At 39.6% G+C, this 16423-nt stretch overlaps 1 protein-coding gene and 1 pseudogene across 3 annotated transcripts in view; both read left to right on the plus strand.

Annotated features, from left to right (window-relative positions):
• Positions 1-16423, plus strand: part of ANO4 (anoctamin 4) — a 678878-nt gene that overhangs the window by 322071 nt on the left and 340384 nt on the right. The window lies entirely within an intron of this gene.
• Positions 381-838, plus strand: LOC102846919 (annotated as a pseudogene).

Below are 16423 nucleotides of genomic sequence, written 5' to 3' on the forward strand. Positions count from 1 at the left end.
TTTTCTTCCTCTTCTGTCTTTGCAATGACCGTTTGCACTCTTCCTGGATGATACCCTTGATATCCTCCCACAACTCATCTGGCCTTTGCTCATTAGTGTTCAAATACTCGAACCTGTTCCTGAGATGGTTCTGAAATTCAGGTGGGATAGACTCAAAGTCATATTTTGGTTGCCTTGGATTTGGTTTCATTTTCCTCAGCTTCAGCTTGAATTTGCATATGAGTAGTTGAGGCCTTTGAATTATAGTGTGGAGAAGACTATTGAATGGATCATGGATTGCCACAATAACCTATCTGTCTTGGAATGAGGGCAGCGAGAATGTTCTTCAGAAGTGGGGATGAGCTTTCCAATCCACATTCTGTGATGAGACCACCACCATGATGCAGATTTTCATAAAATCCCTGACAGGGTAGGACAGGTATCACACTCAGACAATCGAAAATGTCAGGGCCAAGATGCAGGATAAAAGGAAGGAAGTCCCCCTTATCGGCAGACTTATCTTTTCTGGAAAGCAACTGGAACATGGGCAGACCTTTTCTGACTACAACATCCTAAAGGAGTTCACTCTTCTTCTTGTACTGAGACTGCATGGTGGTGCTAAGAAAAGGAAGAAGAAGTCTTACACCACTCCCAAGAAGAATAAGCATAAGAGAAAGAAGATTAATCTGGCCATTCTGAAATACTTAAGGTCAATGAGAGTGACAAAATCAGTCGCCTTGGTTTGGAGTATCCTTCAGATGAGTGTGGTGCTGGACTTTTTATGGCCAGCCACTTCGATAGACATTACTGTGGCGAGAGTTGTCTGACCTATTGCTTCAACAAACCAGAAGACCAGTAGTTACGTGTCAATAAAATACCTGAATAAAAAAAAAAAAAAGAATGGAGGTTGAGAAGAGTTGGTTTCACATAGTTTGGATATGTTGTCAGGAAAGACCAGTCCTCGGAGAAGGAGATCCTGCTTGGTAAAATAAGGTAGGGCATAGGTCAGATCTCTTGTTCATAGGGTTGCTATGAGCTGTAGTCAGCTCGATGGTGTCTAACAATAATCCATATGTGCTTTGAGCCTTGTTTTTGCTTCACTGTGCTGTACCCACCACATCTCACAGCACAGGTTGAATGTAGGTACTCACTGCACTATAGGCATAGGGTGAATGCCACTTTCCCTTTCACCAAATCAATCAAAAGCCAGATTTCTATGATTTAAAGCAAGTTTCTCCTTCCCCTGCCTCTCCCTGCTAAGCACCATTGAAAATTTACAGATCTAGTTTTGTTTTCTTAATAGAATTGTACAATATTTGTCCTTATGTGATTGACTTATTTTATTTATTATTATGCCCTCTAGATCCATTATGTTATTATATGTTTTTGGACTGATTTTTTTTTCTTTATGGCTGTATAGTATTCCATTGTCAAGTTGGTTCCAATTTATAATGACAAAATATCATTGCCCCATAGGACTATGTCCCACAAATGACTTGGCCACTCTTCTGGTGAAGGGCACCTCCATTGTTTCCATTTATTTGCTGCTGAGACTACAGATGCATGAGTGTCTGTTTTTGTCATTACTTTTTGGCCTTTACAGTATATATACCAAGGAGCCCCGGTGACACAGTGCTTAAGGTACTCAGCTGCTCCCTGAGTCGCAGCTTGACAATTCAAATCCCCTAGCTGCTCTGTGGGTGTCTCTCTGTGGGGTTCTCTGGGGGAAAGATGTGGCAGTCTGTTTCTGTAAAGTCATATCCTGGGAACTCTATGAAGCAGTTCTATTCTTACATGTTATAATTCTTGTTGTCTACCATCGAGTCAGAGTTCACCCATAGCTGATCCTCCGGCAGCTTTACAGAGGCATTTAATCACATAGGAGAGATTGCCCATCCTTCTGTAGAGCAGCTGGTGTATTTGAACTGCATATCTTCAAGATTGCAGCTCAACTTCTTGCCACTAGGCCACCAGAGCTAGTTGTTATGAATTGGAATAAACTTAATATCAGTAGATTGTTGTTATTGTTGCTATATGCCCTCGAGTCAGCAATGACTCATAGCAACCCTAGGGACAATGGCTCTGAAACCCGCCCTATTCTGAGCCAATATCACCGTCCCTGACACACATGACCCCATTGCTAGAGTCACTGTGTCAGATCATCTCATCCAGGATCATTCTCTTCTGCAGTGACCCTCTACCCTTCCAAGCCCGATGGCCTCCAAGGACTGGTCCTTTCTGTAGGGTAATATGTATCTAGGAGAGAGATTGCTGGGTCATAAGGATGCATTTCTAGGCTTTTTAAAAAATAAAATACTGTTTTTCATAGTGGTTTTAACACTTTTCAACATCTCACTATCTGCTTCTTTACCAGTGTCATTTTATCTGGAATAAATGGTATCTTATTATGGTTTTGATTTGCTTCTTTATTGTTGTTAACAGCTTGGTTATCCCCTTCAGTGAAGACTCTATTTCATGTCCTTTGACCATTTTGTTGTTGAGTTTTTTTATTTTTCTCTCACTCATTTACTTACTCTTGACATCAAGACAAAACTGACTCATAACTGATTAGGCAGTGGTTTTCAGAGACTATGAAATAATGTTGGAAACATACTCACACGCACACACGCATGGAATTTAGTAAACACACACACACACACACAGATACAAACATACTCACACGCACACACGCATGGAATTTAGTAATAGCAAGTTGTGCTGTCAACCCAAACAAAATGCATTTCAAATCCATCACTCACTATATAGGAGAAAAATGGGCCAGCTGTGATGTGATTCTGACTCAATGATAAACAACATATACACACATATATGTACTGTACAATATAGATAAACACAGACTTATTACACATATTTGTATGTGTGTGTTTATGGGTGTGTATTTGTTGTTATTATGTATTATCATTTCGACTGCATCTACTTATAGAGACTCTATAAACAACAGATCAGAACCTTCCCCTCTACTCACTATCCTGATATGCTCCTTGGAAAAAAGATGTCAGGTTGGGAAAGGTAAAAGGTCAGGAAAAGAGAGGAAGACCCTCAACAAGGTACATTGACACACTGACTGTAACAGTGAGCTCGAGCGTATCAGAGATCGTGGGGCTGGCACAGGACAGGGCAAGATCAGATCTATTATTCATAGTCAAGATCAACTCAATAGCAATTAACAACAACAATGTGACTTAGAATTGACGTACAGCACCTGGCAGCAGTGACAAGGTATTTTTTCATCATTTTGTCAGTGGAATCTATTCCAAGTATTGATCAACTCTGCTTCTCACATTCTCTACAAAAAAACCATAATGTTAAAGGATTGCCTCTCATGTTTCTATCTAGCAATTGCTGGCTATAGAAATGTTTGAGACCAGAAGATCTGATTTTAGTTTGTTTCTGCTGCTGAACTCATTGTCAAGTCTTGGGCTGATCATTGAACTTATATTAGCATTGGGGAAAAGCTTAAGAGATCACCTGCCTCAACATCTTCACTTTCCAGATGATGAAAGTGAGGTCCAGAACAATTCAAGGATCATACTATAATTTTATTAAAGTTTTAAAAAAATACTCTGTAAAATGCTTGTGGAGTTTTGTCATCCAGCACAATTGTTTAAAGGGAGATCAGCAGTTCTCATTGTGACTTCTGTTTAATACAGAAACCTGTTTCTTAATCGATCTGTGTTCCTTTGAAGAGATTTGCTTCTAATGTGATCTGAGCCTAAGGCTTCCTAATCCTGCCTTTAGCAAAGCTTGAATTCTAGTTCCATTATGTAACAGACACGTAAATGAAATCATTTACTTGCCCTCCCAATGATTGCATTCCCTAATCTTTAATTTGTCCTGATGATAATATTGATCTCAGGGTAGAGACTATTTACCATCCGACTTGATGTTTAATATTGAAAATATTACCAGTGCTGATAACAGTAAAAATTCTGAGCAGTCCATACTCACAATGCCAAGCATTGCAATGTATATAATCCTCCCAGCAACCTATGGGATAGTTACCCTTGATGCAGTGGAGTTAGTAATATGGTCCTTTCAGCCATATCCTTCCATTTTTGCGTATTTGGGGAAAGGACAGTACGGTGAATTCTAGCAACTTTGTTATCACATCCCATTATGGAGTGAGCTGTTATGTTAATGAGGTGGGATTGGTAGTGATGGGGTTGGGTGCTTGAAGGCAGAGACTACCAGAAGAAGGTTTGTTTGTGTTTTACTGAGTATGCAGTTAATCATGGATATGAACAGATCATAACAAATGATGGTTAAGATTAAGAGGAATGAGAATCCCAGAACACTTGTGCTCATGCAAAGCCTATACGTCCACCAAAAAGCAGTTGTTCAGACAGAACAAGTGAACCCTCCTTGGTTTAAAATCAGGAAAGCTGTGCACCAGGGCTGCATGCTTTCTCCATACTTACTCAGTCTGTATACAGAACAAATCACTCGAGAAGCTAGACTATATGGAGAATGTTGCATCAGGACTGGAGGGAGATGTATCAATAACCTATGTTATGAAGATGACACAGCCTTACTTGCTAAAAGTGAAATGCTTGCTGCAGAAGATCAAAGACTGTAACCTTTAGTATGGATCACATCTTAACATCAAGAAAGCAGAACTCCTCACCTCTGGGCTAATAAGTAACATCATGATACGTGGAGAAACAAAATTGAAGTTGTCAACTTCATTTTACTTGGATCCACAATCAACACCCAGGGAAAAAGCAGTCAAGAAATCAAAAGCTATGTTGCAATGGGAAAATTGCTGTCATGAAAGTCTCCAAAATACTGTAGAGCAATAATGTCAGTTTAAAGACTAAGGTGTACCTGCTCCAGTAGGTAGGATTAAGGTGAAATATGTCTTGAATATCCACTTTGCTCAAAGGTATGACCCAACTCATCACCCTTAGTTTTTGTGGACAGAACTTTGTTATGTGAATAGAATATTCTCTCAGGAAGCTCTGGGGGTCTAGTGGTAAGAAAGTGCACTGAAATCTCAAAGGCACATAGTTTGAATTCTCCAGCTTGCTCCAACGAAAAGGATGAACAATCTCTTCCTTTGTGATTTATTGCATCTGAAAAGCTGCGAGACGGTCAGTTATGGGTCAGTTCTGACTCCATGGCACAGAACAACTTCTCATCTGTTTTTTTCCTTTTTCTTTTTTTGTTTTTGTTCTAAATGAAAGGTTACAGAAATGTAGGTTTTCCAGTCATTCATTGTTGCACTTTTCTCCCTGCCCACCCCTCCATCCCAATTCACTCTTCTCTTTGAAAAGTAAAAGAAAAATGCTTTCATTGTTATACAATCCTTCCCAAGTCCACTCCACTGTTCAGTCTTCTTTCTGGACTCCTGTCATGACAATAATACCTAATCACATATCCCTTTCAAACAGTTCTCATCTTCATCTATTTCAATGCAGTATACATTATTTATCCCCTCTTTAGAACAAGTTCTTTTGAGTGTATAGTTTATAGCCCAGAGATCCTGGATGAAGGCATACTCTTGGAAGATTCATTCCTTTTTTCTCTGAATACTCCATCCAGCCTGATCCAGCTGCTCCTAGAACCACAATCTGTAGGTGCTTGGTTCATTGTTTACCAGCCGATGACGTCTCCTACATGGGCTTCTACTAGCACCCTGAAGGTCTGATCCCCAGACGTGGGATTTACTGCCTCCACAACCACATTATAAATTTTCCTGATAGATGACAGGTGACAGTGTTTGAGTTTCCACGAGACTTTCCAGAAAATTAGAGAGACAGAAGTGAGAGGGCTGATCTGTGGAGAAATACTGTTAGAGATGATAGCATGGTAGAGCAGCTTGGAAAAGTTAGATATTTGAGACATTCCTGACTTCTGTTAGAGAAATCAGTTTGTGCTAGTCTTTTAAAAGGAATTATTCATGCACTACTACTCTGATCCCACACTCCTAGTGTTAGTTTCTGTAGAGTTGGCTCCAGTTAAAGGCAACCTTATGTGTAACACAGTGAATGAAATATCGGGTCCTTGCACGGTCTTCACAATCTTTGATTTGCCTGAGTCCTTTGTTTGTTCAGGATCTCGTGTCTGTCCATCTCAAAGAGGGATTTCCTAATTTTTTATTTCTGACTCTGTACTTTACAAAGCGTGGTTTCCTTTTCTACCAACTCGTCAGTCTTTCTTGCTTATACATAAGAAGACGGCTCACTTCGAAGGAACATCACAGTTGTGTTTCTTTTTAAACTGATTTGATTGTTCTTCTGGAATTTCACAATATTCTTCAACAACACCCAATTAAAATGCATCAGTCCCTCCTCCAGCTTCCTTTTTCATTGTCCATTTTAGGTGTACATACACAGAGATTGAAAAAAACCATGTCTTGGAGCAGGTGTGTCATAGCCATTAAATAACACCTTGTTTTTTACAACTTAAAGGGCCCTTTTATATACTACAAAAGGTAAACTCTATGTATTTATGTAATGTTGACATTTCAGCAGTAATAAGCCTTAATCTACAAGTGGATGTAGAGGCACACAGGCAACACTGATAGGACCAGATGAAAAAGTCCGTGTCCACGGCTGTGTGTAGGTTTGCCTGGGCTTGCCCTCCTGGGTCATCTCTGCTGTGCTGAAACCCATTTAGTCCACCTTGTTGATAATCTTCATTTCCTTTGCCGATCTTAACTTTTCTTTGCATGATATTCATTTCCATGGCCTTTTCCGTCCTGATAACATGCTCAAAGTAGGTGGAGTTTCACCATTTTTTGCTTCTAAGGAGCACTGTGGCTGCTTTTTTCCCAGGCAGAATTATTCGTTCTTTTGGAAGTCCATAGTATATACAACAGTCTTCACCACTATCACAATTAAAAGACATTCATTGTTTTTTGGTCTTCCTTTTCATTGCCCAACTTTGACATGCATGTATTGAAAATGCCATAGCTTGGATCAGACACATCTTTGTCTTTAAACTTTGTTGTTGTTGCTAAAAAAGAAATAAGGTTTCTTTTCAGAACTTTTCAGAAGCCCTTGGTAGAAGAGTCACCCAGTGTAATATATCTGTGTCATTTGATTTCTTAACTGGTTCTTTCATGGGTGTTGATTGTGAATTGAATTCTCCTTCATTGAAAGAATGCCTTCACTCTGGACGTAAAGGGAAGCCATTGGGGAGAGAATGTGTCCTCCTAAGAGCTCCCAAATGAAATCCTTAATGACATCACTCTTTTCTCCATTTACTAATGATATGGCTTATTGGCCCAGTTGTGGATAGTTTTGTTTTCTTTGAAGTGTAATTCACAGTGAAGACTGTAGTGTTGTTGGGGTTTTGTGAGCTTTTTAAATGTAAATGCTATCTTCACTTTCAACAAGCAAGGGTAGGTCAGTATATCTCAGTAGTGCTTACTGAACACATAGGCATTATTGATCTAAGTCAGAGGTTGGCACACGTCTTCGGTAAAAAGCCCAAAAGTTTCTGCTTTGCCAACCCTTTTGTCTCTGTTGCAGCTACTCGACTCTGCTGTTTTAGTGTCTCTGTCACAGTTAGCCAATTCCACTGTTTTAGCATGAAAGTTGCCGTAGATAATATTCTAATGAATAGATGTGGCTATGTTTCGATAAAACTTTACTTATAATGACATGTTGTGGACCAGATTTGCTTCATAGACCTTAGTTTCTCATTCCTAATCTCAGTTAACTGGGAATCAGCTTACCTCTTGCAGACATATATTTAAAACTATTAATGGTATGTTTATTATCTGTTCCAACTCCCTGCAAATCTTTATTTTTTCTTTTTTATGTGATTTGATCTTGCCTGGATTCCTAGATTTACTAAACAAGGTAAGTTGTGTAAGCTGTGTAAGCTGTGGCTTAATGCATACACAGTTCCAACCATTTGTTCCATTAATACCTTGAACTTTTACTTCAGTGATAGAAGTTTCCATCACTATATAGCAGTGATGACAAAACAAATTTTAATAGATGATAGAGAATAAAAATGTCTGAATATATGTCTTCCTGTGAGCTATTTAAAATCCTTGTGCTAAATGAGTAGGCAATAAATTACCTTAAATATGTTTGTGTAAAGAAAATACAATACACTTTTTCTTATCATAAAAGACATTTCACATGAGCTTTAAAATATAACTGTTGTCTACCAGAGGGATTTTCCCTTATTAAATATATTAGAAATTTAATTAAGTTAGAAGTGAAATTAGTCAAGATCAACTTTTTGACTCAATTCACACAAATAACCTCCATTTTCCTATGAATTAGTCATTGGAAATGTGATTTAAAACCTCTATCTCAATATCCATATAATTCTGTGTCATTTTGTCCCTATTCTTCAAATATTTGTTTGACTAAGTGTCTATAGAGATGCATGCTATACAGCTAAAAATCCAATTGCATCATCATTATCATAGAGCTGTAATCAGTAAACAGAGGTTTCCTTTTTGGAGTTGTTTTGATATGTGCTTTTTACTTATCTGAATGAACATTTGTTTTAGGGTCAGCTAAGTAAATTAAATATTGATTAAAAACATCCAGACAGCTGGCTTCAGCATCTCTTTCCTTCACTGAAACCCTCAGTGTCACGATCTTAAAAGACCAGGATGCTGTGTTGATTCTTACGGTAACTGTAGTCAGTGGGTATGGCCTGGGTCAGGCTAGTGGACCAGGGTCTGGAGTTTGTTTCCAAAGGTATTGAGCAGAGGAAGAAGAAATAAGAACCTGTATTACTTTCTCTTGTTCCTGCCATAACAAATTGTGTCCCATCTTAGTCCATTTCAGACCTTTTCTTCTCTGTCTCAATTTCTTCAACCTTCCTTAGGCATCCACTCCTAATAGTTACTGGCGTTACTTACAGCAGTGTTTCTGAATGAGCTGGCCAGATCGCCTGTGCTTAAAACCTACCTCTGCCACGTCTGTGTGACCTTTAGCTAGTTACTCTCTCTGTATCTCCATTTTCTTATCCATAAAATAAGGCTAAAGAAAGCACCTATAACACCTGTGATTGATGTATTAAAGGAGTGAGCATATTAATCATTCTTAGAACAATGCCTGGCACATACTAAGACTCAGCAAATATTAACTATCATTGCTATAGTTTTAGTTACTCTCTGTACTTTAGATGTACTCTGTGGGTTTTGGTGTTTTGTGGGTTGTTTTGGTCTCTTACTGAGAATTTGCAACGTTGGCGTTTTTGCATTAATTTCTAGGCAAAACCTCGGCTGGAATTGTACCCAAGCTTCATCCCTCTGTGTCAGGCAGTACGGGGTGATCATTTTATTTGGATGTACCACAGAGCCACATACCCAAATTATTGAGTAAATGCAGGATCTTGTCTTTCAAAATGTTTTATCCCTTTTCTGTCACTATCTTCAGTGACATAGTCATTTTCATAATCTCCCCGATTCATCCTTAAACATCAAAATTCTACCAAATTCAACACAATGCTTCCTAAAGGCAAGGATGTTGAAACCTCAGCTCATGTACTTTGGGCATGGCGTCAAGAACGGTGAGTCCTTGAGAAAAGACAGCAGGAAGGGAAAGATGAGGAATCAGAGAAAGAGGAAAGCCTTCAACACGATTGATTGACACAGTGACTGTAATAATGGGCTGGGCTTGAGCATGTCAGAGATTGGGTAGACAGAGTCTGATCTGTTATTCATAGGCTTGCTAGAAGTCATAGTTGACTCAACAACACGTAACAACGACAATGACCTTGGATTAGTTTGTATTCTCAATACCACTTCTCAAATCCAAATGTCTGAGACTTCTCTGGTCTACTGCCTGAGCTCCTGGAAAACATTCCCTAATAGCCCTCCTCCTTAGTGCTGTAAGCTACGACAATTTATGGGCCAGATATGGCTCACCATTTGTTTCATTTTGGTTCTATGTTTTTACCTTCTAGATCTGTTCATTGTTTGGCTGTGGTATGCACATGACACAGGCTCACCGTTTGGCTTTGTAAATAAAATTTTATTGGTGCATAACCACCCTCGTTCATTTGCGTATTATCCATGACAACTTCCATATAGGAGTTGTAGAGTTGGGTAGGTGCAGCACAGATCACATGGCATGCAAAGCTGAAAATGTTTACTGCCGAGCCCTAAATAGAAAAAGGATGCCGAGCCTGTTCTGTGTCTGTGTTATATTTTATTATCTGTTTCCAGACCTCCCATTTAGAGCTATTTTGCGTACCTTTTTTCTTGATACTCTGCTCTTGTGGGCACATATTCAGCCTCATCATCATTATTTCTATCATTGTGTTTAACACAATGTCTTGTTATTGTGTGCCATCAACTCGGAGCCAACTCATAGCTGACACTCCAGTGAGTTTTAAGAGGCAGTAAATTGCACAAAGCAGCTGGTGGGTTAAAACTGGTTACTAGTGGGTTGGCACAACTTGATGAGCACATCAAGGGCAGCATCTGTTTCTTGAAATATATCAATTGGTATACTGTCAACTCCTGGAGCCTTGTTTTTTGCCAATTCATTCAGAGCAGCTTGAACTTATTCCTTCATCACCACAGTCTCTCGTTCATACATTATTTCATGAAATTCTTTTGTGTCTGCAAATTCCTTTTGGTTCAATGACTCTGTATACTCTTTACATCTTCTTTTAATAATTCCTGGATAAATATTCTGCCCAAAACATTTTAAGTATTGCCACTGAAGGCTTGAATTTGTTCTTCAGTTCCTTGAGTTTAAGAAGCCCTGAGCAAGTTCGTCCTCTTTGATTTTCTGATTCCAGCTCTTTGCACATTTCATTATATTACTTTCCTTTGTCTTCCCACACTGCCCTTTGGAATCTTCTGTCTCAACTCCTTAATGTCTTTTTCCCCCCCTTTGCTTTGGCTTCTAGGTGCTCTAGTGCAATATTCAGGGTCTCTTCTGACATCCATTTTGGTCTTGTCTTCCTCCTCTATCTTTGTAATGGTATTTAACACTCTTCCTGGATAATATTCTTGATATCTTCCCATAGCTAATCTGCTCTTCACTCATTAGTGTTCAAGGCCTCAAACCTGTTCCTGAGACGGCTTTGAAATTTAGGTGAGATATACTTAAGGAGAAAGTGGCATCAGGATTGGAGGAAGACTCGTTAACAATCTGCGTTATGCAGATGACACAACACTGCTTGCTGTAACTGAGGGAGACCTGAAGTGCTTGTTGCAGAAAGTAGAGGACTGCATCCTTCAATACGGATTGATGCTTGACATCAAGAAAACAAAGATCCTCATCACTGGGCCAATTGACAGCATTGTGATGGATGGTGAAAAGATTGAGATTGTAAATAGCTTTAGTTTGCTTGGCTCTACAATCAGCACCCATGGCACCAGCAGCTAGGAAATGAAGAGATGTATTGAGTTGGGAAAGCCTGCTGTCAGGGACCTCTCCAGAGTACTGAAGAGCAATGATGTCAGTCTGCAGACTAAGGTGTGCCTAATACAGGGCATGGATTTTGCAGTCACTTGCTATGCGTCAGAGAACTGGACAATGACTAAGGATGATAGAAGGATAATTGATGCCTTTGAGCTGTGGTGTTGGAGAAGATTATTGAATATACTCTGGACTGCTAAGAGAACAAGCAGGTTCATCCTGGAGAAGGTTAATCCAGGTTGCTCCTTGAAGGCAAGGATTCTAAAGCTTCGTCTGACATGCTTTGGACATGTTGCAGAGAGGGACCAGTTTTTGGAGAGCGATGCCATACTTAGGAGGGTGGAGGTACAGCGTAAGAGAGGAAGACTCTCTATGAGGTGGATTGATTCAGTGACTGGGGTAATGGGGATAGGTGTGTTGGAGATAATAAGATTGGCATAGGATAAAGCAGGGTTTAGAGCTGTTATACATAGGGTTGGTATGAGTTGTAGGCGGCTTGATGGCACGTAACAACAATTGGGTTGACAATGAAACTTCTTATCCACTATGTCAATAGAGTATGGTATGTAGTTGCTGTATACCATCAAGTCAGAACCAACCCATAACTGACCTTCCAGCAGATTTTCAGAGTCAGTTAATCACAGGAGAGGAGATTGCTCATCTGGCCCCCACAGAGCAGCTGGTAGATTTGAACCATGTGCTTTTGGTATTACAGCACAGTTTCTTAGCACTAGGACTCAATGTTGTTGTTATAAAGAAATAAATTCTCTGTGAAGGATCTTTTTAACTAAAATTTAGTCACTTGTTTTCCTGACCAAAAACTTTTATAAAGCAGAGGTTCATTTGATATTACTGGGAACAAATAATTTTGTACTTCATTTCTTGAAACATTTTTTTTTTACTGCCAGTATAAGTTTCAAAATTGAGTCCAAGAATATTAAAAAAATCATGTTCTTATTCTATTTAAGTTGCTCACTTGGTGATATCACTTAATAAGTGGTTCCATTGAAATTCAGGATTGTAGTGTATGCTTTTTGTTATCATGTGTGGGTTTTACCATGTGGAATAGATATCTTGTTCTCACTTAGCTATTTTTATTATTAATCGCAACTATATGTATCTGGGGCATAATGATACTTGGGCCTGTCACTCTCATGTGAAAATGACTAATGATTAAATTTTATAGGAAAATCAGAAATGTTTCACTGGCATTTAAGAATGCCAGATATCTTTTATTTTATTTTGCTTTACTTTTTTGTTGTTGTTGTTGAACTAAGCACATATTGATGTCTTCTCCACGTAATATTAACTTTTCCTCTTTGCTGCTTGAGTGTTGGGGCTGCTGCCTTTTTTAGGCTGAGAGTTCCACATGTGGAAGGACTATGTTCTTTAGTCTCTGAATTCTCAGTGCCTGGCTCAGAGAATGCTTGTGACAAATGGTTGTTAAATGAATCAATAAAATAAACAATTGAGGATCTCAGAAAGAAGTCAGTCTCAGCGTATTAATTTTAAACCACACACGTATAATTACCTCCTTCTGTCGCATTCAGTGAGATGAATTGTCACAGTGACTGCCATGGTGGACTTGGGCCTGGTGGAGATTGTGAGGTTGACACGGAATAGGACATCGTTCCTCCAATCCAGTTGTTCTCAGGGAGTCTGGGAGTTGAAGTTGTCTCAGCGGACCTTAACAACTGCATTTAGTTCATGTCCTCAGTGAGCCCCTGTGACCGTGATGCTACTAAATTGATAAAAGATCTAAAGCTATCAGAGTCATAGGGATTGCAGCAGGGCCAGGGGGCCAGGTGTATTGTCCACAAAACACAAGAGAAAAGGTGACTCTTTTTAAACTTCAGGTGACAGGAAATCCATAGCTGTTCTCTCAACATTTCCCTAAAAGTGTAGAGATTTAAGATAAATTAAATGTCACAGGGACACATTGTGCAAGAAATTCAGAGTTTAGATTGACAGTCAGAGTGGTGAAGGGCAAAAAGGTGACCAGGAATGACCCAACACAAGAAAATCTTGAGGATTGAAGGTGAAGAACGGAAAAAAATAAAGTAGTTGAGAACCTTTAAAAAAAAATGTCCAGTGATGTTGTTAATTATAAAGACTAGAACCCGTTATTACTAAGCTTGAAAGGGATGGAAGTCAGAGGCTGTATTAGTAAGAAGCAAAATTCTGATTAAGTGAATAGATGTGATCAAAGGGGTTTTTATGTTCCAAAAGTATAATAGGTTAGGAAAACTATCAAGAGATGATGAAACCCCTGAGGTTGAACAACAGTGGAGTCTTTACTATACCTAGTCCTTACAAAAGGGAGGGCTGGGGCTATAGTGGTAAGACGCTGTGCTGCAATCCCAAAGGCATGCAGTTCAAATCCACCAGCTGCTTCACAGGAGAAAGATGAGCAATCTCCTCTCGTGCAGTTAAACTGCCTCTTAAAACTTGCTGGAGTTATGAGCTGGTTCTGACTAGATGGCACCCAAACAATAATGATAACAACAACAGTCCTCCAGAAAGGTTTCCTTAGTGGTTCATGCATAAGCATTGACAATGCATAAGCCATAAGGTACTTGACTGCTAACCAAATGGTTGGCGGTTCAAATTCACCAGCCATTCTGGGAGAAGGATGTGACGGTCCACTTCCATAAAGATTGTATAGCTTTGAAAAACCTATGGGGCAGTTCAAGTCTGTCGTTGTTTCTCTCCAAATCTACCTGAATTGACTGTTCTAGAATGGATTCTTCATCAGAATTGGCTGATAGATAGAAACCTAACAGAATTGATCAACCCAAAAGGGGTTTGGAGCTTTTGGTTTACACTACAGAGGAGTACAGTGACTACAACAGTGGGTGTGAGCATGATAGAGATCATGACGATGGAACAGGACAGGGCAGGGTTCAGATCAGTTGTTCAGAGGGTTGCTTTGAGTCGTAATCAACTCTACAAATCTACATAAAAGCTACAGCTTAAGCACTGTGGTAGAGGCCATCAACAGAAGGAGCCTTGAAAGGGCTGTCCAAATCTAAGAGAAAAGTTGTGGAGAACAGACAGAAGCAATGCTGCAGCAGAGAGAAAGCAGGGAAGAAACAGCCCAGTCTTCTCTTCCTACACCTTTCTAGCTCCTGCTGTTACCTCCCACGGGCTGAAGCTAATGGGAAGCCGGTGAGGGAGTCCAGGTAATGTGACCTGTAGAAGCAACTTTCTAAGGTCCAGAACAAGATGGAGAAGGGTGATAGATGGACTTGAGGTAGATCGAACTTAAAAAAATCCAAATCCCCCTTAGTACTTTTTGCGGTGTACTTCTTACTCTGGGCTGTTGTACATATAATGCCTAATTACATATTCCTTTTAAATGGTTCTTTCCTTCAATGAATGATTTTTTAAGTGAACTAGAGGAGGAGGAAGTAAAAATGTGCAACAATGACTGAATGAAAATACAACTGTTCTGTAAACTTTTGTTCAAAATTACACTTAAAATGAAAGAAATTTATTATTTTTTAAAAAAGAGGTGAGGGAAATAAAGACTATAATTTCAAAGTCTAAAAGAAAAAACAAAACCAAAGAACAGAACAACTTCAACCTCACTGCTTTTAAGTTGGTTCCAAGTAATCGTGAACCTCCATCAAGTTTCTGAGGCTGTAAATTGTAACAGGAGAGACTGCCCACCTTTCTCCCGTGGAGCAGCTGGTGGATTCAGACCATCAGAGGAACAGCCTCGGGTAACCATGCAGCGCTCTGTGGACTGTGGAGTCAACAGATAGAACTTCACTAACCTAGAGAACATATTCTATTAGCAGTTTCATTTTTACCAGAGGACTGGTTCTTCACAACACTGTTCTTCATTTTTCTTCTGTATTACTGATAACCCTTAAATCTGTGGCTCACACATCGATGCAGTGTGGTTTTTTCTTTTCATTTTTTTTTATTAATTTCAATGAACACTTACAGAGCTTTTGGATTTCCATTTATTCATTGTTGCCCTTTTCTCCCTGCCCACCCCACCCCCACTCCCAGTTCGCTCATCTCTTTTAAAAGTAAAAGAAAAATTCCTTCGTTGGTATACAATCCCCTCACACCCTCAGCCCCACCCCAAGTATACTCCACTCTGCAACCTTCATTCCAGACTCTTCTGATAATCATAATGCCCTAAAGTACATTGCTTTTAAACTGTTCTCTCCCTCATCCATTTCAGTGCAGTATACATAATGTATACATTTTTTTCTCATTCTTACGTGGCTTTGTTCACAGTAGCAAGGAGTTGGAAACAACCTAAGTGCCCATCAACAAATGAATGGGTAGAGAAGCTGTGGTATATTCACACAATGGAATACTACATTGCATTGAAAAACAAGGAACTCATGCAATATTATTCAAAATGGGTGACCCTGGAGGACATTATGCTGAGTGAAATGTCTGAGTCACAAAAGGACAAACACTGCAGTGGTTTTTTTCCCAGGAATCTTCAGCTCAGCTCTAAGACCCAGCTCCAGACCACAGGTCACGTTTCAGTCTGTTCTCTGTGTCTTATTTAACTACGGGCTTCTCAGCAGCACTGGGCTCTAGTGTATCAAAGATTGTGAGGATGGCACAGCATAGGATAGGGTTCAGATTTGTCATTCACAGGGTCGCTGTGAGTCCTACTCAACTCGACAGCATCTAACAACAACAACAACAGCACATGGTGGAAGCAGAACAAGAGAGCAAGACACATGTGCCAACACATCTCAATATACAGCCTTTGTTGTAACCACTAGCATTCCATTGATCAAATCAGCACTAAATCAAAATGGCAGGATAAATACTGCCGCTTTCTACTTGGAGGGACTTCTTGTGCTATATAACCCTAGGAAGCTGCATTGCTAACCCAAAGGTCATGCTTCTGTGGAAGTTTGAATCCACTAGTGACTCCCACGAAGAAAGATTAAAAAAGAAAATCTTCTCCACAGTCAACACTCTTGGCACCGGTAGTCAGGAAATTAAAAGGCGCATTGCCATGGGAAAGTCTGCTGTTAGGGACCTCTCTAAAGTACTGAAGAGCAATGGTGTCTCTCTGGAGACTAAGGTGC

The sequence above is a fragment of the Elephantulus edwardii genome, unplaced genomic scaffold, assembly GCF_000299155.1.
Source record: "Elephantulus edwardii isolate Elephantulus edwardi_28Jun2011 unplaced genomic scaffold, EleEdw1.0 scaffold00068, whole genome shotgun sequence".
NCBI classification, from domain to species: domain Eukaryota; kingdom Metazoa; phylum Chordata; class Mammalia; order Macroscelidea; family Macroscelididae; genus Elephantulus; species Elephantulus edwardii.